This window comes from Phasianus colchicus, chromosome 4, assembly GCF_987193195.1.
Source record: "Phasianus colchicus chromosome 4, bPhaCol1.hap1.1, whole genome shotgun sequence".
In the NCBI taxonomy this organism is placed as follows: Eukaryota; Metazoa; Chordata; class Aves; order Galliformes; family Phasianidae; genus Phasianus; species Phasianus colchicus.
Window position 1 is genome coordinate 39843950 of NC_143439.1, and position 27557 is coordinate 39871506.

Sequence of the window (27557 nt, forward strand, 5' to 3'; positions counted from 1 at the left end):
GTAAGCTTTGTCAAGGGCAGTAGGAGTGTACAGCAGTGGTCTTGAGGAGCAGCAGTTAGCCATGGCTAGTGGAGATCTCAGTGGCTGTCTGCTTCAGCAGAAGTTTTGCTGTAAGGTGTACAGATCAAACTGCCCATCCTCTAAATGTTCTGAGAATTCTGGGGCAGTGAACATGCCCCATGGAGCCCTGAGCATGGAACACCTTGGAGGAGCTGGGTCTCTTAGGGTATGGTGGATGTACAAAAAATCTCCATGTGCACTCAAAAGACTGTGTGTGTGTATATATATATTTATATATATAAAGAATTGTTCCCAGGCATCTATTTTTTTTTTTTTTACAGACCTTAAAAATTCCAACCCAGGCTCACAATAAATCCTTGTAGTAGAAATTTCTTTATTCAGCGATTTTGTTTTGAATGTAGGACCATTCAGATAAACTTGTTTTCCACTTGCGTAATGTACCTTTAGTGAACTATTTCAGTACTTTAAGATACTGTTTTAATTTGGTTTAGGGTTAATATTTGTTTCAGTGGTTACTGCAGACAGTGAAAAGGGGGCTTTGTTTTGTCTTTAAGGTCATGGAAGTATAAATGCAAAGGAGATTAAAAATCAATTATTAAATCCAGATTTCCTTTATTCTCATTTAATTTAAGTTTACCTCTCTTTGATGACTTCCTGTTAAAGTATTACACTAATATAGGAAATTAAAGATTTTGCTTATATACATTTCTGTATCATTTGAGTTACAGGATTTCTCATCTCTTTCCTGAAAAATGTATTCAATTAGTCCACTTATAAATTATAGTCTTATAAATTAGTTTTATGTATTCTTATAAATTAGCATTTACAAGAGAGATGTCTGGACAGAGAGGATACATCTTATTTCTGTATACATTATTAATCTTTTATTAATTATACTAAATTTATTTTAAGATAGAAATCTGCCTTTGCAACTTGTGGTAGGGTGCAGATACCGGAGGCAGATATTTCACTATCTTCACAGATGGTAGACCTGTGAAAAAAGGATCACTAAACATGCAATCCAAATGAAAACAATGTTATAAATGTGGGGTGTTTGGCCAAAGGCTGTATATGTATGCATCGCTGTGATACTCTGATGGCATAAGAGAGTTTATGGGCACAGCTGTGTGTGCTGAGGTGAGACTTTTCAGCTGGGAAATCACATGCTATGCTATCTTTTATCTTTTTGTCACAATGGCTTTTGTCACTTAAGCATTTTTTAAGGAAGAAAATGAAGAAATACAAAAGCTGGTTGAAGGGAAATAATCTTAGCAAATCATTAACATAAAGAAATGTAATAAAGTGAAAAAGGAGAGACTGTAGAACTGGAATATTGACTGTTCTCTGTGCTTGTCAAAGGACATTAGAATACCATGCTTAAAGTATTTGGTTAAAATTTTAGACGTGGTTTTAGGATAGGCTTTTCTAAGAATGTATCATTTGAATTGAAATGATGAGCCTTCTAGTACTTATTGGAATATAAGTGCCTTTTGAAAATGTGTTCAAACTTCTATCAGATTTTTTAAAGTTATAGAATAACCAATTATTAGCCAGTTGTTGAACTTACGTGAATTGTGAATTTCTGGAAAATATTCCTCTAAGAACTTTATTTCTAAGAAATAAAGTTCTGCTCTGTTCTGGGGAATTCATCTGGAAAAAAAGGTTTCTTTGGGGGTGATGGGGACCATCTGTGGAATTCCAAGTATGTGGAAAACCTGGAACAGAGATGGGCAAAAACTACACTGGGAGGCAGTGGATTGAGGATAGGTCACTTTGGTAACCTTGCTTTGAGGAAAGGTCTGAATGCAAGTACTGACCTATCGACCCTTAATTATTCAAGGGTAATGTTATGCGCTCTTCATGCCTAAGTGGTATTTCCATGTCATAATGCTTCTAAGCATTCCCAATTTTCGTACTGTTTCCATATATGTTTATTTTTTGTGTGCGTATGCGACAGACAAAACTGGTGACTGTTATATAGTAAGCAACCCCTATAGTTCAAGAACATTTAGCTCTGAAGTAAAGACAGGTGAAAGGAAATGCCCTGAGATTCAGTTCACAAATTACATTCTACTGCAGTGTATTAGTAACTTGCTTTACACTGTACTAAGGTGCATTTTTTCATTTGGAAATTTGTTTTCCATTCAGTTAACAAATTACTTAGTACACTTTTTTCCTCCAGAGCAATGAAGACTGCTCAGATGGATGGAGACCTGACTGTAATTTCTCTTGCAGCTTAATGTGGCAACTGGATTATATCATTTAAGTCAGGACTTCTGTCCCCTGCTTCCCCATAGTTCACCCCATTTTATTACAGTATGCAGTGAGTAGGTCTTTTTAAAAGAAAGCACAGAACACTTTCTTGTATGAAGTCTACAAAAGAAGAGTGCAGACCTGATTCCCTTTTTATAAACGGTAATAGCATATTTATGTTGTAAATAAGGGAGGTTTTAGAAATTATTCTGATTTTTATGCAGAATTTCACAACTTCCTTATTTTTCACTACATCAGCCTAAAAAGACCTTTAATTCTATTTCCTGTGGGTTTTTCTCCCCATCTATTTCCATTTTTAGCATTATTAAAACAAACAACAAAAAATCAACAAATATTGAAGTCTTGTAACATTTTTGTAACCATATCTCATAGATATTTCTTTCATGCTGGAGCTATCATAGTCATCGGTATTTTAATTTATTTCACTTCTGATGTAATCCTTTTATTTTAAAGGAAAAGGTTTTGAATTTACAGAGACATACCTGGAAAGGGATTTTAAGTGGCTTACTGGGTAGTATTTATTCCAGTTTTAACCTATTGTATGAATATCAAATTATAGATTAAGCAGTGAAGGTACCTCTACCTTACATGTATGTTAGGTAGATTGCAAGTTACAGCACAGGGTATGTGTTTGGAAGAGAAACAGCTGACACATTTTTCAGTTGACAGCAAGTATATCAAGTACTATTTGTGCTTTAAATATTCCCACGTGCTTTAGCCATCAACAACCCACCCATGATTTTGTGCTCTGTCTTCTGTAATGTGCCTTGGTATAGGTATTGAAGCCACTCTCATGGAGCATGTAGTGCTCTGCTTTTTTGGTACGTAACTATTACTTTTTCCAACACCTCTATTAAAAGTGTCCATAAACTCCATGTGGAAAATGTAGTTGCACTGGCTAGGCATTTCTACCAGTAGTGCCAGCCAGTCTTGTGTAAAGAGCAAAATAGGTTTTTTGAGTCTTGTCTGAGTCTGAGACTGGAAATGAATTTCCAGTTGTTAAGTGTAGATGGATGCCACAGTTACATTTTTAACCTTACTTCTCTGAAGTGTAACTTTGTACTCTTCCCTTAAGCTTACCAGCCTCAAACCTACCTGGGTAGTTGCTTTAAGAAGTGTAAACAGGTGATGCAGGTGGTTTTTGTAGTACCTTTTCTCTATCACTTCTCCATGGAAAACAACACTGGAGTGTCTCAAGTACTAATTGTAGACTGGCTAGAATACAGTGTTCCAATATTGACTATGCTGATTAGTCTCAATAGAGCCATGTAAACCTGGGGGATATTTGTTTGTACTTGAACTTCATAAAAATATTTAAAAGTTGACTCTGTTCTAAGCAATTACATTTGTTTACGATCCTGGTTTCTTTTCCATGAAGTGGGAACAAATATAATGGTACTGCATTTCTGCTGATAGGGATGCATTGAAATCCTTTGAAGTGGAGTGGATTATTAAGTGTGTATTGAAGCTGTTCATCAGCCTTTTGAAAATCAAAGACTTATGCAATTGAGAATTTATAGAATTTATGATTTGATCTTAAAGCAAAATAGAGCAAAATACCCTCCCAAATCTCAAAACAAAACAAAAAATCAATTATAATGAAACAGTGGCCTCTCTTATCATCTCATTTGTTTATGGTTGTTTAATCTTGGGATAAATCTGACCTATTCTCCTCAACAATGTGTTCAACTCAGCTTCTTGAGCTTCTTTGCTTTCAGAGCACGGTAAAAGCCTGTGGGAGATGTCAGATAAATGGAAGCCACTGCTCTAGACCCTTTCCCACCTGTATGCTGGATTAGTAGTGAATTCTCGAGTCCTCTGTGCAGACAAGAGGAGCAGCAGTGACTTCATGATACTGGGAGTTGTTGTACTAGAGAGGTATCCCTATGCCTCCTGTGCAGTTCAGGAGGTGGATGAATGACAGGATGAATGACAAAAGGGTTGCCAGGGCTTTGCACTCCAGTCCTGCTGCTTGTCAGCTGCATTTCTTTGCTGCATCGAACCTGCAAGCTCCATGGGGGAAGAAGGGGAAGCTTTCTTGTGGCTTGCAGTACTTCTGCATGCATGAGAGCAGTTGCAGCAAATAGTGAAACCCAGTACATTCTATGTCTTTAACACCGGGAATGTAACTCTGCTTTTCAGATTGTAATGGTAGTTTAGTCTTGTTGTACCAAGAAAACATTTGCATGTATTTGTCCAAAAGACATTACATATATACACGTCTGTATGTAGATATATATAAAAATATACATACAAAAGTACACACACACGTATATTTTGTACTTCCCTTGAAAACAGATGGATCAAGTTTCACACTGGATATTCAGCTAGATACTTGTCCTAATAGAGAGCGGGAATGGCTCAGTGTGTAAATGACTGGATAACATGAAGTGTTGTGCATGAAAAGCACATAATCTGTGGTTGTGGGAAAGTATGAGTAAGAATGGAGGGACAAACCAAAGCAGACAAGGACTTTATTGCATATGAGATCACCCTTAATTTTAATGCCTACACCTTGGAGAGTCTCTCAGACAACTTGAAGCACTATAACTACAGGGAAGCTGAATAGAACATTATTGGAATGGTTTGAAATAGCTATGCCTTCAGTCTATGGCAAAGTTGCAGTGGTTTTATTTCTGTAATAATATAACTATGTCTTAGGAAAGGACTTTGTGTTTTCTTGATAACATAAACACTGGGAGCCTTATGGTACCTGGGAAAACCATGGGGGAAATTTTAGTCTTAGAGGCGGGATGGTGGTTTACCAGTGGTGTGAGCTATAATTTTCCCTTCTGGTTGATAGTGCATGGGATATAAGACTTCCTGGTTTGCCACTGATGGCTACTTTCCTGTGGCACTACTTTTTTTCCATAGTCTAGTTTAGTTTCCCTTGAGCAGAAGATTTATTTGTACTTCTGGCTATTCTTTTTTATTTGTATACATTTTTAATTTGTAGTCTTCCATTTGTTTCATTGACATGCCACTATAAAATTGTAAGCGTGAAATGGTATTGTAGAAATTTTGGATGATTCTGTCCTACATAAAGAATGAAATTATTTAAGAAACAGGTAGTTTAGTAGGAGAGGAAAAGTGGATTTAATACAAGTTGTAGTGATATTGCTAAGGTTGTTAGTGCTCGTTGACAGCCCCACAGTTTGTTTAGAAAACAGGAAGAATCTATGCTCTTGCAGCAAATAGATAACAATGATATACTGACCTGTTTATATCAGATAGATAAGGAAGTTCTGCTTGAATCAGCTAATTTTGTGAAACTTAATATTGTGTGATCAAGGCAAGGAGCTAACTGAGCGTGCATGAATACTGAGTTTGCCCAGTGAACACATTGAGGAAGAGTTCTGACTTCATCTCAAGGGTCTCGGGATCACCACCACAAAAAGACTGAGCGTATGCAAGGAGACAGAACCCTCTGTTAATGATTTTGAGGAAAGTATTGAATATATATGTACTGCTCAGGAAAGCTTTTGCATGTGTAAGACAAGTAATGTATATAAGCTGAAGATCTTTTGTGCAAGTTATGCACGGTAGGTGGAGAATATCCCTAGTGCATCCAGTGCTGATAAGAAAGAATGCCTGCGTTCTAAGCCTTATGGTATCAGATTCAGTTTCAGATTGAATGCCTTTGTTTTTTCAATTGTTGTGTGCTTACTCAGCTTCATGCCTATATTGCAATCATATTTTTTCCCTGATAAAACATGCAGGTACAAATGATTGCAAATGCATTAAATCAATTTCATTCTATCATAGCTTTCTGTCATTTGCAAACTAAACCCACTGATGAAAACTGATGTCAAGTAAAATTCTGTTTCTGCAGTCAAATTGCATATTTATTTATGCTGTGCCTATATGTGTTACAAAGAAGTTCCTCATTGACTTTTTCATTAGAATCCAGTCTTTTTGCCTGACAGAGGATGCATCACATGAAATCTTGCAGCTCCTCATGTTGTAGCACTTTTCTATAATCCGTCTCTCTTAGAAGCTTTCTGACGGCATCTATTCATTTTCTCAATGGATTTTAAATACTACTGATCCTGAGCAATTTGTTTAATAAGGCTCCAACTATCTGTGTAATTATTCCAATCTGTGCCTCTTTCTCAGCTTTTTGCCTGCAAGGCTGATAAATGGGGCAAGGGGAAAAGGGCAGCCTCCTGCTCCAGGCTGCAGAGCACTGGTCCCACTTTGTCTCTGGCATTCCCAATGGGGAACTCCCTTTGAAAGGGCTGCTGTGACAGAGTGTGCAGGAGAGCTATGGAAATATTATTCAGCTTTATTTAAGAAGTGTAAAGAAATATCAGTCATGGCAAACAGCTTCCTTATCTTGTGAAATATTACATTTTTATGGCTACTGTATTGTTTCCCAGCATTTTGCTGCCATAGTATAACCTTACTCATGAAATCCCTGATTATATCAGGAACAGAATGAAGTTTCTCTCTCTGTGCTTCCAGAGTTTAAGAGGAATGATAAATTTGGTCTGGATTATAGGCGTTTTTTATGCAATTGAGAGTGAATGCTAATGATGAATCATCTTCATATTTTTATTGGCACTGACCTTTTTGGCTGCTGTTTTGGTTATGCACAGTTATGAGATCAGATACAGGGATATCAAATCTTGGTTATATTGTGTGCAAAAGCATAGTAGAAGTTGTACAGCATGTCTTTTCTGTATTTGTTTCCCAATATATTCTAGACTTTTCTGTCTTTCTGAGAATAAAATAAGGAAAAAAATATTATGCATTTTAACTCAGCCCAGACTGGTAGCATATGGTTAAATGCCAGCTGAAACGTTTTTTGTTCAGTGTCACCTTTAGATCAGAAAATGAAATGTGAAATAGATTAAGGAAAAGAACACAAAGCACTCTCAAATAAGAAAGTGCTTTTTAGTAGCTGGAAGGTTACACGCAGTGTCATGGTTAAAACAAAATTATAGACCTACTTTGTCTATAGTGAATGTACCTCCATTTGTATATTTAACATTATCTCAGCATGGGCAAATTTTTCTTCTTGGGAAGTTCAAAAAACAAAACAAAAAGACCTGTTTTATGCTTATCCAAGACCTTTGCCTTTTCTGTTCAGGAACGGTTTCTTGTTTTTTTTTTTTTCTTTTTTCTTTCATTCTATTCATATATGTCCATGAAGTTTGCATTTTCTGCATTGAAGTGCTTGTGGCTGTGGATGATGTTACCATCCTCTCCTCCATGTGCTTCCAATGAGAAGGCACAAATTAAGTGCTCTGTGGGAGCACGGGATTGAGCTAGGTTTTCTGGAAAATGATCACCTTTGAGATAAAAGTCAAAGTCATTACTTTTGAGCCTGTAAGTACTTCTCTTATGAATCTAAAACCTTTGCTCCAGAGGAAAATTTTACTTTAGCCTAGACTTTAGAGTAGGATTTAAATTAGATTAAATTAGTATACTTCAGTTTTTAATCCTGAAATTGCTGTGCTTGTTTATGATCTGCATTCCTTTGACCTCAGAGGTTTATGCCCTTTATTGGGAAGCAACATTCTGCTGTGCTGCCAAGCAGCTGCCAGGTAAATAATCCTGCAAAGACTTGCATTACCAATGGATAGACTTCACCCCTCTCAGAGTGATGCTGCAGGACTGGAAGAGAAAGAGTGAATTAGAGTGGTGATATTGCACATCAGTGTTCTGAAATACTAATATGGAGTGTTTGGGAATTGATTAACTTAAAAAAAAAAACAAAAACAAAAACAAAACCCTTTTCAACCTGTAGCTTCGTGTGAACACCAGGCAAACCTTTAGGATCTGTAAACAAAATCTGAGTATTTCAGAAAGAATATGAGCTTATAACCTGATGCAAGTGGAAGGGTTGGATCTCCAGTATTCCTTTTGAACATCAGATTATAATAACTGGAGGACAACAGATCTTCTAAAGGAAAAAGGATAGGTACTTGAATCAGACCATTATCTGCAAATCAGTTCTGTTCAGTTATGACCTTGCAAAATTTCTAGCTGATCCAGTGTAGTGAAGGAAATGATAAATATTTGGCCACTGTTTGGGATAGGAATGAAATTGAGACATTCTGCAACTCTTGAATTGGTGTTGATATGTGTAAAACTACTTCAGATAAGATAAGCAGTGACATAGTAAAAATTTCATAGGAGCTGTCTGAATGAATAATTTCTTTTTTGCACTCTAGTGTGCTAATGGAGTGGTTAATTATAGAGATTTGTGAAAGAAGAAAAAGCTCTTGTCCTCCCGTTTCTCCTTGTCTCTGTGTTCTTGTGCCTTTATTCAGTCTGTGAAATCATTTTTTCTTACAATGCAAGAATGTAGAACGTTGTTCCTCCTCTATCTTCTTCAGCATCCTCGTGTAGCTGTTGTTCCATCTTCATTTTCATTTGCTTCCAGCCTCAAGGCACAGTTTTCCAGGCTTGTCTTCAGTCATACAGCAGTCTGGAACTGCTTTTTCATTAAAACTTGCATGAATTTATCTTGGGAACCCTACATAAAACTAATCTAGATCTCCATGCTACTTATGAAGCAGTTGATTTTGCCCTAAGATTTACGATCTCTGCCTTAAAAGTTTCAGCTGACTCCCATTGTACTATATGGTTTCCTGTGTTTATTGCAACAAGGAGGAGGAGTGATCCTTAGTGTATCCAGCATGTTAATTATTTGAGCATCCATTATTATTTTTAATAATGCCTATCACATTATTTCATTATTCCATGGCCCCTGCTAAGATGTGATGGAAACCTGTGTGGTCAAATATTCCACAGCAGATTGTAGTGCTACTAGCTTCTATAAACTGACATAACACATAAAAATGTAATAATTTTCCTTGTGAAACAGTGTTGTTGAGTATTTTATTACCAGTTCACTGCCTCTTCAAGGGACATTTACCATGCAGTAAATACATGACTAATTATATACCATCAGTGGACTTTTTTTCTGGATATCATTACATTGTTACCTATCACAGCAGAATTGGAAGGTCTGTATTGTTTTGTAATGAATTAAATCTTCTTTCAGAATATCAGTAATCATTAAAAAAAATTTCTTTGCCCACAGGGTGGAGTTCATTTCTTTTGTTCTTGGAAGTTGAATAGCAGAAAGGGACATTTCAGCTTTTCCTGATAAAGGTAAGACAGCATCTATTGATATGATAAGACACTGTTCATTATCATGAGCTCATAGAAAGTTTGTCAATGGAGGGTTTGTTTATTCTGTGTTTTTTTTCAAGTTCTGTGCTTTGTAGTAAATTCGGTATGTGATAACATAAGTTGCATTGGGAATGGAATGTGTAATTTTACCACAGGTATCAGTAAAAGCTCTGAAGATAAGCAAGTACATGTAGATCAACATGACAAAGTGGATAGCAATTTGTTCTACCATTGAAGCTTGTGACATTTTCCATATGTTATTCAGCTGGCCTGCCCAACCGTTATCCATAATACTTACACATATTCAATGAGAACTCATAAATAAGTAAAAAGAGTTGTCCATGCCACTTCTCAAGGACAATGTACCAACTTTCTCTATATTGCTACAAGAGAGCTAAAAGTCTTAAGACCTATTTAAATTGAGATATGCCTTCAAAAATAAGTAGCAAATGCCTATCCTACTTCTTATTATTGGAAATAGAAAAGAGAATAAAATTCTGGAAATCTCCTCTGAGATGCTTTCCTCAATGATCTTTGCTTTCCACTGTGCTAAAATGTCTTTCTATAACTGCTACAGAACATGTTAGAAAGATTTAAAGGTCCAGAGTGTAACTTAGTTTTGACATGCTAGCTGCATATTTTGATGCCAAAATTAGCATAAAACCATTGACTTTCGTCATCTCCTTTTGGCAAATTTTGAAAGGTATTTCTAGGTAAGTTTAATGTGGACAACTGCAAAGATTTGTGTTGTCTATTTTAACAAAGACCAACGTGTAGCAGATTGATCATCTGTGTGTCCTGCATGCTGTGCCATACAGGTAGGCCCTGCAAATCTATTCAATTCTATTGCAAGTCTACTGTAATTTCTATTCAATGGGACTTGAATTCACACACAGTCATTTAGTAGTTATCATCTGATGGAAGCGGCAAACTCTGTCTGAATGTGGCAATGTGTTAAAGGATAACAGATTTTTGTGTTAGTGGCTATATAGTTTTTTAACTTTTGAGATACTCTTAGGGAGGTATTATACAGTGTTTTAACAATAAAGCAGCATAATTGTGATGCAGTGTATGAATGCAGCTGTATCAGTTTACACATGCTTACTGTACTATAGTCTGGATCTAGAAAGAGAGCGAGCTATAATCTTCATAGCCTTGAGAATGTATAGGCTGGCAGACATTAAGAGTTGCATTGCCTTCTTGCTTGGCAAAATATACAGAAAAACATATTTTTGGTATAAACATTTTCTTTCAGATTCTTTGGTTTATGAAATTATGGTTTGTCTTTGATCACCTATTCCCTGATAATGCGAAAAATTCTCTTGAGTTCAGTAAAATCCTTCAAATGTACCTTGGTGCAACTCTCCTCCCCTCCCCTTGCATCTCATGAAGCTGTTGCCCCTCATTTCAAAAGTTCACATTTTATCGCTGTTGGTTTTTGTTTACTCAGTGTGCATAATCTCAGAGGCTAAACTGCGTTTGGGTGAATTCTGAATCAACCTGAAAAGGGAGAGAAATTTTCCTGCTGAAGTGGTACATCTGTTGGAGGACTTGTGGACCCTTAGTAAAGGAATCTGTTTCAGTGTTAGACTGCTAAAGATGCAGAGGGAAAAATTACTATGCTAACATACATAAAACTGTATTAATAATAATTTAGAGATAAATAATATGGCCTAAACTTAATCTCATTCTAGCAAAACCTATGTTGAAGGAAATGAGAATTTACTGGGTTAGGATCTAATTGAGTTTGTTTTTTCCTCTCTTTTTAATTTTTTTATTCTTCTCTGCATTGGAGAACTCATTTCAAATATATTTAAATATATAATAGTACTGTGTCTAATGTGTTAATTTGTTGGTTAGAGTCCGGTAACTTTCTTCCCACTGTAAGAATCAAAGCCCCAAACTGTAATGAAACAGAATGTTCTTGCATTTATTATTATTATTATTATTATTATTATTATTATTATTATTATTATTATTATTATTATTATTATTATTATTTTGCACTGGATCAGTTATTCCTCCTTGGAGACTGCTCTGTGGTTCTTGTGCATCCATTAAAAATTTCCCGGTGATATCTGTAATAAGTTAGATCCAGCTCACTGCACTTCTTTCTGTATTTGGAAAAATTAGATATGTTTGCAGTTCCTGGGATGTTTGGTTTCCTGTAGGTGCAAAAAGCAGCCTGTGCAACAGATTAGCAACTCTTTGCATGGGCAAAGAGTTACTCCTTGGTTCTTCATGGGAGTGTAGAAGCTAGGAGCTCAAACTCCAAGCTTATCAGCAGACAACTGGGTTTAGGAATTATGCTTACTGATAGAAATTCCCAAATGTGATCAGTGACAGATTTGGTTCTTGTCTGCAATGAATCAATGCTCATGTGGATCTGTGGGAGCAACTTAAGCTGTACAAGGTAGAATCACTTAATAGTATCACTGAAAAAAAAGTACATTATAATTTATGAGCTCTCATACTTCACTGTACCATAACAATTCTTTCAGGTTAAATACTCCTGCAGTAGCTGCAGGTTTCATGAAGAAAAATATCTTAACTATATCCTGCCTTCTACCTCTGGTCTGCTGCAAAAAGACTGTCTTTGAGTACTAAATTAATTTAAATTTATTTTTGACATTACATGCTTCCACATTATACACTGGAAGTTTTAAACTCTAACAATTGTGTATAATGATAGTACAAATACTTTGACAACTGACAATGCAAGTGGACTGCAAATTCAGTTATGCTTTCTGCTGGGAGCAGTCCAAGTTAATGTTTTGGAATAGTTTTATAATATTATATCAAGGAGACTGAAGGAGGAGGAGGGTCGGAAATTGTCCTTCATCTTCCCTATGTCTTTTTCTTCCCTAGATATAACTAAGAGTGTAATTTTTTAAAATCATAATGTAGTTTAAGTGCAAACTTGACAATCCTTCCCATATGTGTCTTAATTCTTTTTTCCCTGACCTTTTTTAAAAGTCATGAACTTCTTGGGGCAGAAACAATCTTCATATTGGTCTGTTTTACAGCAGAACACATAATTTTTTTTGCTTATTCTTCCCACTGAACAGGGCTGTGTCAGAAAGCAGAGGCTATCCCTAGTAATAATATTTGTCTCAAAGGAGCTTGACCTCCTCTGTGATGTAATTGGAAACAAAATGCAGGAATGCATAATATCACAAATGGAACAAGGAAAATAGGATGGTTGTTTTCCTTAAATATGAGCAGTATTTTGATACTGCTCAAATGTTTGTTTTACTGGGGGAGCCTGACTTTCCAGGTAGTTAGACATTTTCTTGACTTGCTTATTTTGGATATTTTCACTAATTGATTGTAATCCAATTATTAAAGTATAATGCCAGGCCTCAGAAACAGACAGTACCTACTGTTGAAAAGATTTATTGCAACTCTTCCATTTAAGGAGCACTGAAAGACAAATGCTGTTTATACTTCATTTATTGCATATAGCTGACAGCAGAGTCGATGAATTAATGAAACATGCAGTGGCTAGGAACCATCCTTCTGAAAATGTTCTCAGAACTTTCAGATTACTAATAAATAGCTTAGATGCATGTTATGATGCAACAGAGCAAGGCTAAACTGTGTGGAAAATTATGCAAGATAACATCTTACCACCTTTCCTGTTCCACATTATTAGTAAGTAGTTCATTTCAGATCACTGCTAAGCAACTTTCAGCTTGGAAATGTGAATAATATAAGATACATATGTCTTGAGGAATGTATTTGGTTAACATGCATCTCTTTCTCATGTTGTTGCTGGTTTTCTTTTGTCTTTAAAAGTCAATTAGTACAGGAGATGGAGTGAGTGAGAAGAGATATTACACACAAGGTAAATTTAACTGCAGTTGAAAAACTGTGCTAGTGTGTAGTTTGCCATGTAGTACATCATGTGTAGTACAGATTCTTATATACAGTGTTTACTATTAACTCTTCTGTTGGGTTAGAGAATGAATTAGCTCCCAAGAAAACTCTAGAAAAATGGAGGAGTAATGCTTAACTTTAGCTAGTGAGGAGTAGGGAAGAGGAGTCAGAGCCTGCAGACAGGTGAGGTACAGATTTGGGAAGGGCCAAATTAATCCTAAGAGAACGTGTGACTCAAAGTGCTGTTTAGCAAGGGATGAAAAAGGGAAAGATGGGGGGTTAGTGGTATGATTTATTACTCAACTTGGAAGAACTGAAGCTTTGGGAAGGTTGGGAATGAAATTTTCTTGAGAAAATCAGTGCATGGAAAAGTTGCTGTCCAAAGTATTGGCTTTGATGTGATCCAAAGGAAAAATCCATTTCAGGTATTGCATTAAAAGATTAATTAGAAATAAAGTAAAACAAGGAGTTGTGGCAAGGGCAGGATAACTTAATCTTTGCAACCTTGAGGTATCAAAAGTAGTATGTAAGTACAGGATCTAAAACCATCTTTTCTTAGTACAGAAAGTACGATTTGCATCTTCCGTGGCCTTGAATTAAAAGGCAAATTTTGTTAGGAGGCCTAACAAGTTCTTGTCACTGGTAGTAGAAACAAGCCTGTGATATCCTGTGGAACAATGAATAATTTTCATTATGAATTCACATCTTGTGGGTCTGTGAAGTTGCACCCATTTCTGGGTGGCAAGTTGAGAGTAAAATAGGAGGAAGCTGTGTAAGAGTTGATTTTTGATGACTAAGCATATTTTAACTGGATTCCAGAATAGCAATGTTAAAATATTGACAGTGTCAACCAATGCTGCTTACTGGAATAACTTGGAAATAAGCTGATAGTTGCAGTTTCCTGCCTCCAGTGATGACTACCTAATGCTAAAAAATTTAACTGTGTCAAAATAGTAAGGTAGAAGCACTTTGATAATGTACTGATTTGAAATCAGTGGGACTGAAGGACACAGTTAAGATAAATCACGTCGCTCTCCTGAATACTGGTAACTGAACTTTCAGTACATTTCTAGGGAATGTATTTGAAATGGTAGCACAGCCTTCCATCATGTGTTTGGGATGTTGAGGTATTTAACAGCCAAATTTGGCTTGAAATACTGCATATTGATTATCACTACTTTGCCTGCAGTTCAGTTATTTGGATAATATATTGCACAACCTATTGGCATGTTGAGTGCATATGAGTGTTTCTGGAGGCGAACAAACGGAAATACTTATTTGCTAATCATGACCCAAAAAGAAGGGATTAAGCCTTCTGTAGAGATCAAACTTCTGCATTGAGAAAATCAAAGTCCATGTACATGAGCTAAACCATGTTTGACATGTTAGACTTTGATTTCTCCAGGAGACTCGCTATGGTATTTGGTTGTGTTTTTAAAAACCACAAGTGTAAATTAGAGCAAGCTAATTTTATAATTATTCCCCACAGACACGCAAGTAATTTAGTCTCAAACATGTTTATTTTATAAAGACACAATCATTCAAAAAAAGAAGTGCTGAGAAACCACAAGTGGTTTGAGCAGTAGAGGCTTAGTGCTTTTGCAAACATGCACGTGTTTAAAATGTGGTAGGATTTGTTTAAAAGCTGTGGAGTATTCTGTCTGTCTTTGTGGCTTCGTGACTGTTCTTAGGAGAGACTAAGAAACTGAGAGCTCGGGGGGTTGTTTTGGTGATGGCAACATTAGTCACTAGTTTATGTTAAATTCCGGGAAAACACTCAGTTTTTCAGACGTAAGGAACTCGGAACGTAGTCATGTTAATTTAAGATGCTGCTAGAGCAGAGACTGCTTGTGAGATCAAATTGAGAATGGGACTTTAATTTTTTTTTTTTTTTTAATCCTGATATTTGATAGATTGTTTGTTCTGAAGGGACAGGGATACCACTTGAATATAGATATATATACTTTTTCCTGTCTCAGTAGCTTGAGGAAGTGATCGCTGACAGAATTTGGAAAGGGCACCATATACAAGTATGTTAAAATAAAGTTTATAGATTTAACCTGCATATAAATCTGTAGAAAGATGCTTAGACATGGTACACTGATCTTTGTAATGACCACATTGACATGTTTAGTGACTCACATCAGTTCTCTGACAGATACATAGACATGACTTAAAAAGAAAGAAACATCTGATAATGACAGAAGTTAAATGCCCTACACTGTCTTATGCAAGACATAATATGGTGATTTTTAAAAAAATTTTCAGTAGTACTAACAATAGCAGTACAATTTAGAGATGACAAAGAGCTCTCAAAAGTTCTGCACTGAGAGCAGTAATCTTTTACCAGCTACTTAGTATTTTCTTCTTTTACAAGCAAAGATTAAGGTAGCAGCTTGAGTTTGGCTGCCTTGAGCTCTCAAAAGTGAATTTTAACTTGCTTCCCTTCTTTAAGGTACTTCTTAAATAAACCTATATTCATGTTTTTTAACTATTACTATTTTTTTTTTCATTTTGAGGGAAAAAAAGAGAGACCTCTGCTGGTTTTGGTGTAGTTATATATACATATATATACAGGTTGTTCTAAGTATCTATACTTGTAGTTATTTTCTATGGTGCAGACACAAAACAGATGTCTAAGTACACCTAGGTAACAAACAGACTTTTTGCATTTCCTGTGTGAATTTTTAGAACCAAATAACTAATCCTAAATCAGGCAATGTATCATGTTTTAAATCCAAGTGTCTTGCTTCATACAATTCTGGAATAAGTTATCTTGCTGTATTTGAGGTCTACTGCAGCTGGAACTGATATTTAAATCTTTATTTCTAGGTTATTTTTGAAAGACCTTCTGGAATCAGGCACCACATTTTTCAATAATGGGATTTAGGACTATAACTTCATATAAGCTTGTAAAATTTCAAGCACTGTTCAAAATAGGATGAGTTGGGAAGCCAGGTAACTTGAATTACAAAAAACAAACAAACAGAAAAAGTTAGTAAAATTACATACTAGACCTTTCTAGCAATTTCCTTAATTTCTAGTACAAAATGGTTGCAATTATTTTCCAAATGGATCAGTTGGTTTCTTAAGTCAGTATTTATTTTCAGTCTTTCAGTTTGGAGAATTCATTCACTTCAGATAACTTTAGGCTCTGTATAGCATAGTAAAATATATTTAGAACCTTCCATCTGATTTCTATATAACTTTCTCAATACTTTAAGTTCATTAGCTTTGTGAAAAGTACCAGTTTCACAGCTGCAGTGAAAAATCAGATATTTAACTTAAGAAATATAGTCCTAATGAGAATAGAGTTTAGTTGATTGAGGAAAGGAATTCTTTTAAATTTCCATGTCAGATTTCTGCATGGACTTATTTTGTTCTGATCTGCAATGTTTTAATACTGGTCCCCAAGTTACCAAACTAATCTAAAACAGGGACTCCAAACCTTGGTCTTTGATCAAAAGTCATTGCTCTTTGCTCTAATAGTTATGCCTTCATATTTACATTTCCCATCAGCAAATGTGTGTTTTAAATCACTGAGTGCAGGTTTCAAGATTTCATCCTAAATTTGAGAACCTTATGCAGCAGAGATTCTGTGTGCTGTATCCTCAGTCAGCAGTATGACTCCCATTGGTGCCAGTCGGTCAGAGCCTTTGCTGGCAATTCTCCTCTATTATGTCATTTTGTTAATTTATATGCTATGAACATTATTTTGTGGTTTTAGTCCCTAAAGTCCTGCTTTTCAGCTTTTGCAGGAATATGTGTGAGATGTAATTTCAAAGTTATAAGTAGGTGCACCATTTCACAGTTTTCATCTAAAAAAATATTCACAGCTAAATTATTTGTTCACAACTGAATATAAAATCCACAAATGTCTTCATCTTCAAATTGGTATTTTACTTTTAATAGCTATCAAAGTTAAGTGCTGTTTACGCATGTTTCGTATCAGTTTTAATGCTAAATATTTATGCGTTTACTTTTCTGTTTGTTATCTGCAACATTCACTTCATTCATTTTGATTTAAAATATTTTATGCCTCTAATTTACCTTATGGTTCTTGAGTTTAGATGTTGGGCTTACAGTTTTTGGAATATCAACTTTGACAGGTGGGAATTAATGTTCCATAAAGTCTTTGTAGTTCTTTGCTGTGCAAGGAAGATGTAATAGGTGACTTCTTTTTTTTTGACTAGAGTGACCTTTCAGCTGTATTTAGCCATTTGTTTGTTATAAATGTCATCATTCAATAAAAAATAAATATAATGAATATTGGAAGGACATAACAGAAACTTTCATTATTTTGTAATGAAACTAAGCATTACACTTTTAAAACAGCAGCAATCACACAAAGCCTACTAGTACAATTATTCAGCATATATTTCTAGCATTTATAGGCATATGAATAATTGCACTAGACACTACTGCTATGAAGGAGAAAAAGGAAGAATCTTAGCAGATGTGGTACCTTGTGAAGAGAGCCTCATGGCCTTAAGTAGACATTTCTCACTTCCTTCTAGTTTCACATAGCCATTCAGTGTAAGAATTCTTGTTCCCTTTTTTGCATGATCACATGTCAGTGTTTTAAATTGTAAACATAGTAAGATTTTGCTACAAAGACCATCTAGAGAACATCTTTTATGAGGTTCATAACATTGACTGTGAGAAAATAAAGTTATTGATGGCTGAAAGGAGAGGGAGGGAGAAAGAAAAAAGGACTAAACCACTAGCTACTCCTATGAGAATTCCTAGCTCTGTCAGTACAAAGATATAAACATAAGTATGCATGCTGGATCTTTTGACAGAATAAAAAAAACACTAAACAATAGGAGGTGGTAGGTACAGAGACCTAGGAAGCTGTTTCCATAATTCCGTGAATTAGAAAATTATACATGGACTAAAAATGCTTATAAGCAACAGATAAATTTTTAGAAAACTCTAAAGCAATAAATTTTATTTTAAAGGCATTTCATTCTAGTTGTATTTAATGATACTTTATAGGTGTTGCATTTCTAGTAGTGCAAAATATATTATCTCTGTAAAGACTCTATCTGAATGTATACTCAAAGAACTTTTTGTTCAGTTTTCTTCCATTAGTCTATATACAGTTAAAAGCTACAATTAAAATGTCATCTCAGATACTTGAGCACTGAATTTGTTCAAGGTTTTCAGATCTGCGTCCAAAAGATTTAAAAAAAAAAAAAAAAAAAGAGAGTGAGAAAATGATTATACAGTACTTCAAACACGGTGCACGCTCCTGTTTGGGTGCCAAAATTGCCCTTATTTAAAATGATAGAGATTTACAGCACTTGTGTGTGCGGTGGACAAATGAAAATGAAAACGTAATTGCAAACACTCATCATAACCTCCAGCTTTCAGTTAGCTTCAGTTGAAGTACAGTTTATTATGAAGTGACGCAGTAAAGCTGGTAGGATTTTGCCAAACCTATGCTGGAAATAAATGAGTTACAAGCAGGAGGTTAAAGGCCCAATCTGTACCATACTGGATTAAACTGGAAATATCCCATTGGCTCTAAGACTTTAACAGTAGCCAAGAGACTTTGACTGTGTGATGTCATGGTTTTTTTTAAAAAAATAAATCAGTAATTATTAGAACTAATATTTTATTCATTCACATATGTTAAAATAAGAATGAATTATTATTTTTAGGGATGGACCTCATCAGTATTTACAAATACCTGAATGGAGGGTCCAAACTGTACAGAGCCAAGTTCTCTTCATCGGACAAGAGGCAGTGGGCATAAACTGGAACACAAGAGGTTTCTTCTAAATACCATATAGCACTTCTTTGCTTACGGAGCACTGTCACAGGTGCCCAGAGAGGCTGTGGAGTCTCCTTCTTGGATTTTGTCAGCTTTGCTGGAACACACTATGAGGTATTTATAGCAGCCCTACACCAGAAGGAGGAAGAAAGATGATACATGATCTGGCATAAACTCTACCAAGATAAAAATTTCTTTTTCAGAATCCTAAAATGTATTTGTAACAGAAGAATGGCTTTGTACCTCTTCTGCTTTTTTGTGCTATGAAGTTTTTGCAACCTTTGTAGAGTAACTGGGCAACATGAAGCTGCAATTACCATCTCGATGAGCCATGGCTTAAGACTGTTTTTACTACACACTGAATATTTATATATCAATTTGAAATTAAATATGTGAACAGTATTGACGTAAGTTTGTAAGCTAGCAGTTGTCAGGGTACAGTTTGAGATTTTTCCCCTCTCATTACAGTAAAGATGAAGTTTTTCTCACTTTTTAATGAGGGACAACTTTCTTTTCTCCTTTCCCACAACCTCTCCTCCAACACCAATCTTGCTGTCCTTAGTTGACATAATGTAAACGTTTTTTGCAAATGGGAGTCAGACTACAAGATAAATTTCCATTTAAAAATATTATCATTTTTTCAATATTTTATTGCATGTTCTGTCTATCTATGTCAGATGATGGTGCAGTATAATTTCAAACGCTATTAACAGGGTTAAAAGTTTTCTCCTTTGCTTTCATTTTATTTTAAACAGTGTTTTCAAATTTCAGTCAATTTTTGGGCTTCTTGCTGTAGATGTGGGATTGGTGAAGATTGTTGAAGACAAATGCAGGGTGGTTAAAGCAGTTAAACTTCAAGAAAAAAAGGTGATCGTGTGGAAAATGTAATCTTGAGAAAATAAGAAAATTATGAGAGGAAAAATAATTGTCATGTTCCAAATGCACGTGCATGTGCGCACACATTTCTTCCATGTATAATCACATTACAATCCAGGCTAAAGTGAACAGAGCAGTCTATGTAGATTTTAGTAAGTGATCCCCGCAATGTGGAATGTAGGAGCTGAAAAGCAATACTGAACATCAATTGGTTTATCTTTTGTAACATTCAATCAATAAACACACTTGAAAATGAGCTCTCCGGGATTTACATTTATGTGTAGTTGCAGTACTGTCAAGAATTTCATAGTATTCTCTTGTCTTGATTCTGAACTTTTGAAGCCTTTGCTCAGATATAGTTATCATTTATATTTATAAATCTGGCAGCCAAATATCTACTGGTGACAGTTTTCATCAAGGAAATCCAGACTAAATGTGCAGATTTAAAACAGTTTATAAAGCACATTTATCTAGTTTGGACCCACTTATTTGTGCAGTAATTACTCATAAAGGGTTTTGCACAACTGTTTTTTACAGTTTTGCTGTTGTTCATAAATAGCAGTCAGATTGGCAGGAGAGGATTTTGTAGTCATACTGCCAGAAGAGCCTACAAGTAGGCAACATCAGTGCTCAGGCAGGAGAATTTGATGCATAAGATAAACCCTGTATAAACTAACAAGCATATCCCTTGGCTGTATGAAAGAAGATGACAGCTGTAAGGTCACATTAAAGTTCTAAATTGTTTAGGAAAGCTGATGTCTTCCAGCTGGGAAACATCACACAGACAGTTCAGAATATACCAAAGTTTGTGTTTAACAGAAACACAGAAAGCCAACCTGGGTAACTTATCTGCTGTGTTCCCTTGAGCCAGTTCTTCAGAAAGGAGAGTAAGATCTCTCATTAGTCATTGTTGCCACTTGTGAGTTATTAATTTATTATGCTCTTTTATGTCTGTATGTATTTTAGTAAATAGTGCTTAGATTAAAGTTAAGTGTATGTATTTGTAAAACCAGATGGATTGGACTTGCAGGGAAAGTTAAGCTTTTTGCCTCTTAGTAAGGCTGGTACCATTCATATATGTGTAAAACAACTCTCCTTCCCTGCTTTCTGTGACAGGTTTGGTAGAGCTAGAAGCAAAATTAATGGTTGATGATAAGAGCAAGTTGCTGAAACTCAAATTCCATTTTTTTTTGGCATTTTTATTAACAAATCAAGAGCCTGTGTGTACTGGATAACTTCAGTAGAACTTGGTAGAAATTCATATACCTGCCTCTGTACTTGCAAAGAGGATGCTTACAGTGTCCTGTCCCAGAGCTGTGGGTATGTCATGGAGTGGCCAGAAGAGTGTTGCATGAGAACTGAAGGATCGTAACAAGTACATTTAGCATAATTGCTTTACTAAGTGTGCTTTCTGCTTTTGATCCCAATACAGCGTGCCTTTGTGTTGATATAAACAGGAACCCTGGAAATGGAGATGCTGCATAATCAACTTCTCCAAAACTCGTGAATTCAACTGTGTCCTTAATTTAGAAAAGTGAGCTGGGATGCAGGAACAGGCACTGCTTGAATAGTAGGTGAGTGAACTCAGCTTTTTGGAAGGTCATTAGTCTAATCCTCACTGAGTGGTGTTCAGCCCTGCCCATGGCAGGGGGTTGTAACTAGAATGTCTTTGTGGTCTCTTCCAACCCAAGCCATTCTATGATTCTATGATAAGATAGGTACATTTTAAAGTTTCAGGTGAGCTTTTCATTTGACTTGTCTTTAGATCAATCAAATACATTCTCTTGCTGCTGTGGTTTGTCTAGGAGTACTGTAGTTAAAGGTCTGATTTCATTGTGCCTTAGGCAACTGCTTTACTATTTTTGAAGTCTTGGATTCAGTCAAAAAATGGAGGGAAAAAAAAAAAAAAGCCCAGGAAATCTCACTGTGGATTTTGATATTTTTCAGTGGCTCCAGGCAAGCAACGTGATGACATAAAATTAAGATGTATATTTAGGTTAGTGCTTTGGCTATGCTAACAAGGCAAATATATTAATTAGATAAAATTCTGTTTTAATTTCTCCTTTGGTTTCTCATTAGGTTTTGCCTTTGGGTATAGTCAGCTGCAGAATGATTTTACAATTTATCATGTTGAAAAAGATTCAAGCTTTGGCATGAATAGCCTTCTGGAAAAGTGATGGCTCTCTGGGAAGGGTGGGTCCTTGAAGAAGGAGCTCCAGAAACAACCAGGCCTGCAGAAAACTTGGCCTGTTAATACAGTGTTACCCTTTGCATGCTGTCTCTTGACTCTTGACTAGTTTGAACTCCAGCATTTCTTTGGAAGTTATCTTGTTCTCTCCAGATGCAGTTTTGCTTGACCAAGAGGGACCAACGGAGGTGTCTCAGCATAGCAGTATTTTGGTTGTTTCTGCAGCAGTTCTATAAGGAGGAGGATGAAAGCTTCCTAGAAAGAAGAGGAAGCTTTCAAAAGCATGCATGGAGGTGGAAAGTGCCCTGGAAGGTGACCTCCATCAGACCATTTAACATTGAGCCACTGGGATTACCTTCTATGGATTTAAGCTGTAAATAAATAAGGTAAATAGCTATAGTAATGGGTTATTAGTTTTTCAGCCTTTCCTCTTTAAGAGAAAAACTCAACTGAGGCGTAGTTGCAATATTGCTACTAAGCATGACAAGAAATCTTTACCAAGGCTCTGTGCTTTTTTGATTTTTTTTTTAATGCCAAAAAAGAAAGATATTGGTGCTGCCAGTGAACATGACTTACAGAGCAGGGTGAGGAGAAAAGCCCATTAGATACACCATGGAGGTTTTTTTCCCTTCATCCTTTGCTTAGAACAATCGTGAAGTGGACTTTCCATTCTCAGGTCCCTTGTCATTGTAGGTATGTGAAGGCTGTAAAGTGGCAGCTGGAAAAGTGAATTTAGTTTCACTACTTTGTCCGTGAACATGGAACCTCATGAGAAGCAATGACTGCTATCACTGTTGATCCTGCTGATCAACTCTGGTGCCACATGCAGAGTTTTTCTGCCTGAAGCCTGTGAGGTTGGTGGTTGAAGCTGAAGAAATCTGAGAAGCAAAGAGGGTCATCTAGCAAGTAACACGTGGTTATTATTTTAAAGACAGGCCAATAAATAAATAGATACCTACCAAACATACAATGCTGGCAGAGAAGGAAGGGTTTTTTTCAGGGGTGGAAGCATCTAAAGGGAAAAAAGGTGGAAAGAGAGATGAAAATAGAGATGAAAAAAGAGAAAAGTTGATTGTGGCTTTTTCATTTCCCACTTAATCACAGTCATATGTCAGGCTGCTTGAAATGAGGAGGAAGGGAGGGAAGGCTGTTGAAATCTGCAACGTGCTGGAATTCGATGAGTGCGTGGTGTGCTGTGGTAACTCCTGTGGCTTGATTCTGCCCTGATGAATGGAGCCTTTCCAGAGCTGCCAAGCCCAAAGCAAATGTGGTCAGGGATTTATTACGAAATATACCGAGCTTTGGCATGTGGCTAATTGTGTATAACAAGAAATGTGCTGGAAACTCAGACCTGAAAGGTGACAAATGCAGAAAGTATTCTATAACTGATGCTGGTGAAAGAAGTTTTGTGTAAGGGACTGTCTGTATGCCTGTGCTTTTTGCTAATGAACTCCCAAACAAAACCACTTGTTTTCTTGTTAATAGTTCAAGATAAATGTGGATTTCTTGCTTTTGATATTTATTTCAGAGCCAACATAGAAAGAGTAGTCACTATATGGCTAAAATAGCTGTAATTCTCAAAGCAAATGGGTGGGAGTTGTTCTCAAAACATCTGATGCACATGTCCAAGGAGATGGTAGAATAGCAAGTTATGTGAATGAATAGCAACAAAATACTGATTCTGTGAGTTTGTAACTGAACATGAATTTTTCGGAAACAGACAAAGGGTGAAGCATTGGCCTTGAAGATGTTCGGTTCAGTGTCTTCAAGGGACTGAAGACAAAATTGTGTAGCATGACTAGTTTTAAATTTTATTAGTCCTGAAGCATCTCAGAACGTTTTCTGTTCATTGTGGAGAATATAATTTTGCCGCAGTAATATTTAATCCAGTGGAAAACATCTTGCTCCTTTTTAGCACCTTTTCTTGTTCTTGGTTTGTACAATAGGTGCTTTTTAAAATCTTGTACCAGTCTGTGGCATCAGGTGCAGTTAAGTTTCATGTCTGTGGCCATGCCAAGGTAAGGAACACTGTGTGTATCTTTGATAACTTCTGCCCTGTTCAACCTGACTGACCCTCCTCTTATGCAGGTCCCTGGGTTTATGTCTTTGCTCTGAATGGGTCAGCCAATAGTAGCTTGTTGTGCAAACACTGATACAAGAGCTGATATGGTGTGTAGAATAAATGTCATAAAATTGCCCAAGCACAGAGATTTTTAAAGTAAGGAATGCTTGTAATATCTATCAGTTCTTTTCAGGTTTCTAAGAATGTTAGAAATGTGGAAGAGTTTTAATGTCAGAATAATAGAATCATAGAATCACCAAAATTGAAAAAGGTTCCGAGATCATCCAGTCCAAGTGTCCACGTACCACTAATATTACTACACTAAATCATGTCCCTTAGTACCACAGTGGTAGTGTAAGATTTCTAATGATGCAACTAGTTAGATCTGAACATGTACAGAAATGTATCTGAAAGACTGAGAAAAACAAAAAGAAGGAAAATGAGAACAGAACCAGAGAGAGAAATTCTCTCAAGATGTCTAGAATATTCCATGCTTTGGAGTAGAAATATTTTCATATATAAAATTTGCAGTAGCTTTTGTACACATTACAACTTCTTATCCTTTTACTGAAGTTGGCAAGAAATTTCTGCTTGATTTAATCAGAACTGAAGTAGGATGTAAGCAAGGGATGGTGCTGAAGGATGAAAAGCAAATGGTACTGTAAGTCATCATCGTTTGCAGAGACAAAATGGATGCACAGCAGATCATAAGGTTTTCTGATCTCTATAGTGTTTCTTCTTGCTGCCCTTTTAGCAGTCCTGCAGTGTAGACAGGAGAGGATGCTGAATCTCGCACTCCTGCTTTTCCTATACAAGCAGATGAAATGGCATATGTGGAAGAAGATAAACCGACATTTTCAAACTAATTTTAACTTGGTGGACAAGTTAATCCCTCTGATTTCCTTTTCCAGCATAAGACAGTTTAAGAAGGATTCATGAAAAATACAGTTTTTACTCTAAAAACATTCTCCAATTTTGTGGCTTTTTTTCTGAGGAAATGGTTTTCCTTTTCAATTTGTGTTTCTAATAAACACGTAGAAAGAATCAACATACAATGCTATTACCCAAGCAAAAAATAATAATGAATAGGAGTGTCATCATGGGCTAGCTGTCAAAAGAAGAGGAATAAGTTTGTTGTTAACAATGTAAAATTTGAGAGGTTCATCAAACAGCTTCCAGAAGTGTTCTGTGACAGATGGATGTGAATCAGGAGCATGTAAAAGTACATTTAAAGACTGCAGTAAATATGGAATAAGTGTGTGGAGAAGATGTTGAATGTCTGAAACAAAAATAGGGGAAAGTTAAGACTTAGTTATTTTCCCATATTAAGTAACACTAAAAAATGAAACTTTTACATGTCTTTTAGACATGTTAGTGTTGCTGCAGGTTTACAGATAATACCAATTATATATGTGACTTGACACCAAAACCAGAAATACTGCCTCTGGCCTGGAATTATTACAAAGGATATGTTAGAGAGAGGAAAGTATAGGTGCTTCAGTGAGGTGGGTTTTTGTTTAAAGAATTCTGGGTTTTTGCAAATACACCAATACACACTTCATAGTTTAAGAATTTTAAATGTGAATTTCAGATGAAATGTCAGTGGTTTCTAATATGAGCAACACAAGGTGGTTCTATGATAACACATTAATGGACTAGAAGCATAAAAGCAAATTTCTTGTGAAATTGTGCATGCAATGAACCTGAGTGGCAAGAAGGAATGGAGATTGATTGATGAGTCTTTTAATGACTCATCAATAACTTCAGTAACTGTACAAAATACACAAAACCAAGTAACAAAAGGAATGTGGAACATGGCATTTGAGCAAAGATGCCACACACAGTTCTTAGCTGTCTCTCTACTTGCCTGGAGCCCATGTGTTGCATGCTCAGAGGCTTCAGAATTGAGGGGAAAAGGCAGAGTTTTGGAGCTGAAAGCACCTCTGAGACAGCGTCCTGTGTCTTGACTAATATGCTGAGTCTCATGCCAGTTATCCTCTGGGAAGTCTATCACCAGATCTCTCATTTTCTCTGTTCATCTTAGTAAAGCTCGTTATAGCAGGTACAAAATTTAAAGTACATCTTCATAAGTGTTAGCCAAAACAGCTTCCTTGTGCATATGCAGAGTGATGAGAAGCAACAGCATACCTCATCAGCTGGTGTAAATCTTTTTTTGCTGATTAAATCTGCATGTTGAGCTGCCCTAGCTGAGTCAACAGAATTGTGGCAGGGCATGTGAAGACAGGAAACTTTTGGGTTTTTTTTATTATTTATCATTTGTGCTGCCATGTTGCATAAGACCTCCACCCTGCTTTGTGTCCTTTGTAATACAATGTGAAATCAGTCTGCCCCAGCCACTGGTAGGAAATGTACTTCCTCACTCTGTCTGTAGTGAGGCTGGGAGTAATACACAAGCATACAAGTAACTGCAGACTGCCAGTTTGTGCTTCCCTCTGTTTTGTGAGGAAAAGCTGCGTGAAGTTCAGTGACCAGTATTAGAGTCAGATAAATATCAGCTAACTCATTATAAACATTACTTCAGCTAAAATTGGGTTTGTTGGCCAGTTTTGCCTAGATGCCAAGTGACGATGCTGTATGAATAACAGCCCTGCCAGTGCAATTGGGCTTAGATGCAGTTAACCATTTCTGCCTGCTTTCTGCAGCTCTGATGAATATCGAGGGCTGGGAATGTGCAGCACCAGTAATTTATTGCCAAATGTTCTGCTACAGCTGCTGTGGAGAACCACAGGTTCTTACTGCAAGGGCTTGACGTGCAGCTGCTTTGCTCAGGCCATGGCTGGGGAGGTGGGCAGAAGAGGGGGTTAGGAATAACCTGCCCATTGTGATCTTTGGAGCCTTTATGTAAACACGACAGGAATGAAATCAACGTGTTTTTTTTTTTTTTTTTTTTTTTTCATTTGGAGACCTGTATGGCATCCAACCATAACATTCCTGGCTGGGCCACGTGCTCTGGTGCAGAAAGGCACTACAGTGTGGGAGATCAGGCCTGTGGATCTGAGTCAGTGCCTGCTTTGTGCATAGCTCCAGTGTTTTACATTAGCTGAACCAAGGGTGGATTTTTGCACTGCGACCATAAAGGATGGAAAAAGGAGGAAAAAAAAAAAAGATAGTGATCGTGGGGAGCAAAATGGCTTGTATAGTAGCAGTGAACTGAAATAACAATATTTGTCTATCTCTGGAATGGTGGGGCCTTGGGTGTAATAGAAAGTGTTAATAAAATAACCTCTTCCTTGCTTTTGGCTTTTAAAAAATTGTCTAAACATGGAAACTTCTTAATCTGGAAAGAAGCATTTAATATTAGCAGCCTGCTT

At 36.4% G+C, this 27557-nt stretch overlaps 1 protein-coding gene across 5 annotated transcripts in view; it reads left to right on the top strand.

The window, feature by feature from the left end:
- BMPR1B (bone morphogenetic protein receptor type 1B) overlaps positions 1–27557 on the top strand; it is a 237789-nt gene that overhangs the window by 41007 nt on the left and 169225 nt on the right. For 2 of the 5 annotated variants that reach the window (XM_090139296.1, XM_090139294.1), the window contains exon 2: positions 9350–9420. The exons of 2 other annotated variants lie outside the window; for them this stretch is intronic. The gene's annotated coding sequence lies outside the window, so the exon portion shown is untranslated. Of the gene's footprint in view, positions 1–9349; positions 9421–21407; positions 21550–27557 lie in introns of all 5 variants that reach the window. One more of the 5 variants, XM_090139295.1, reaches the window with a different exon arrangement.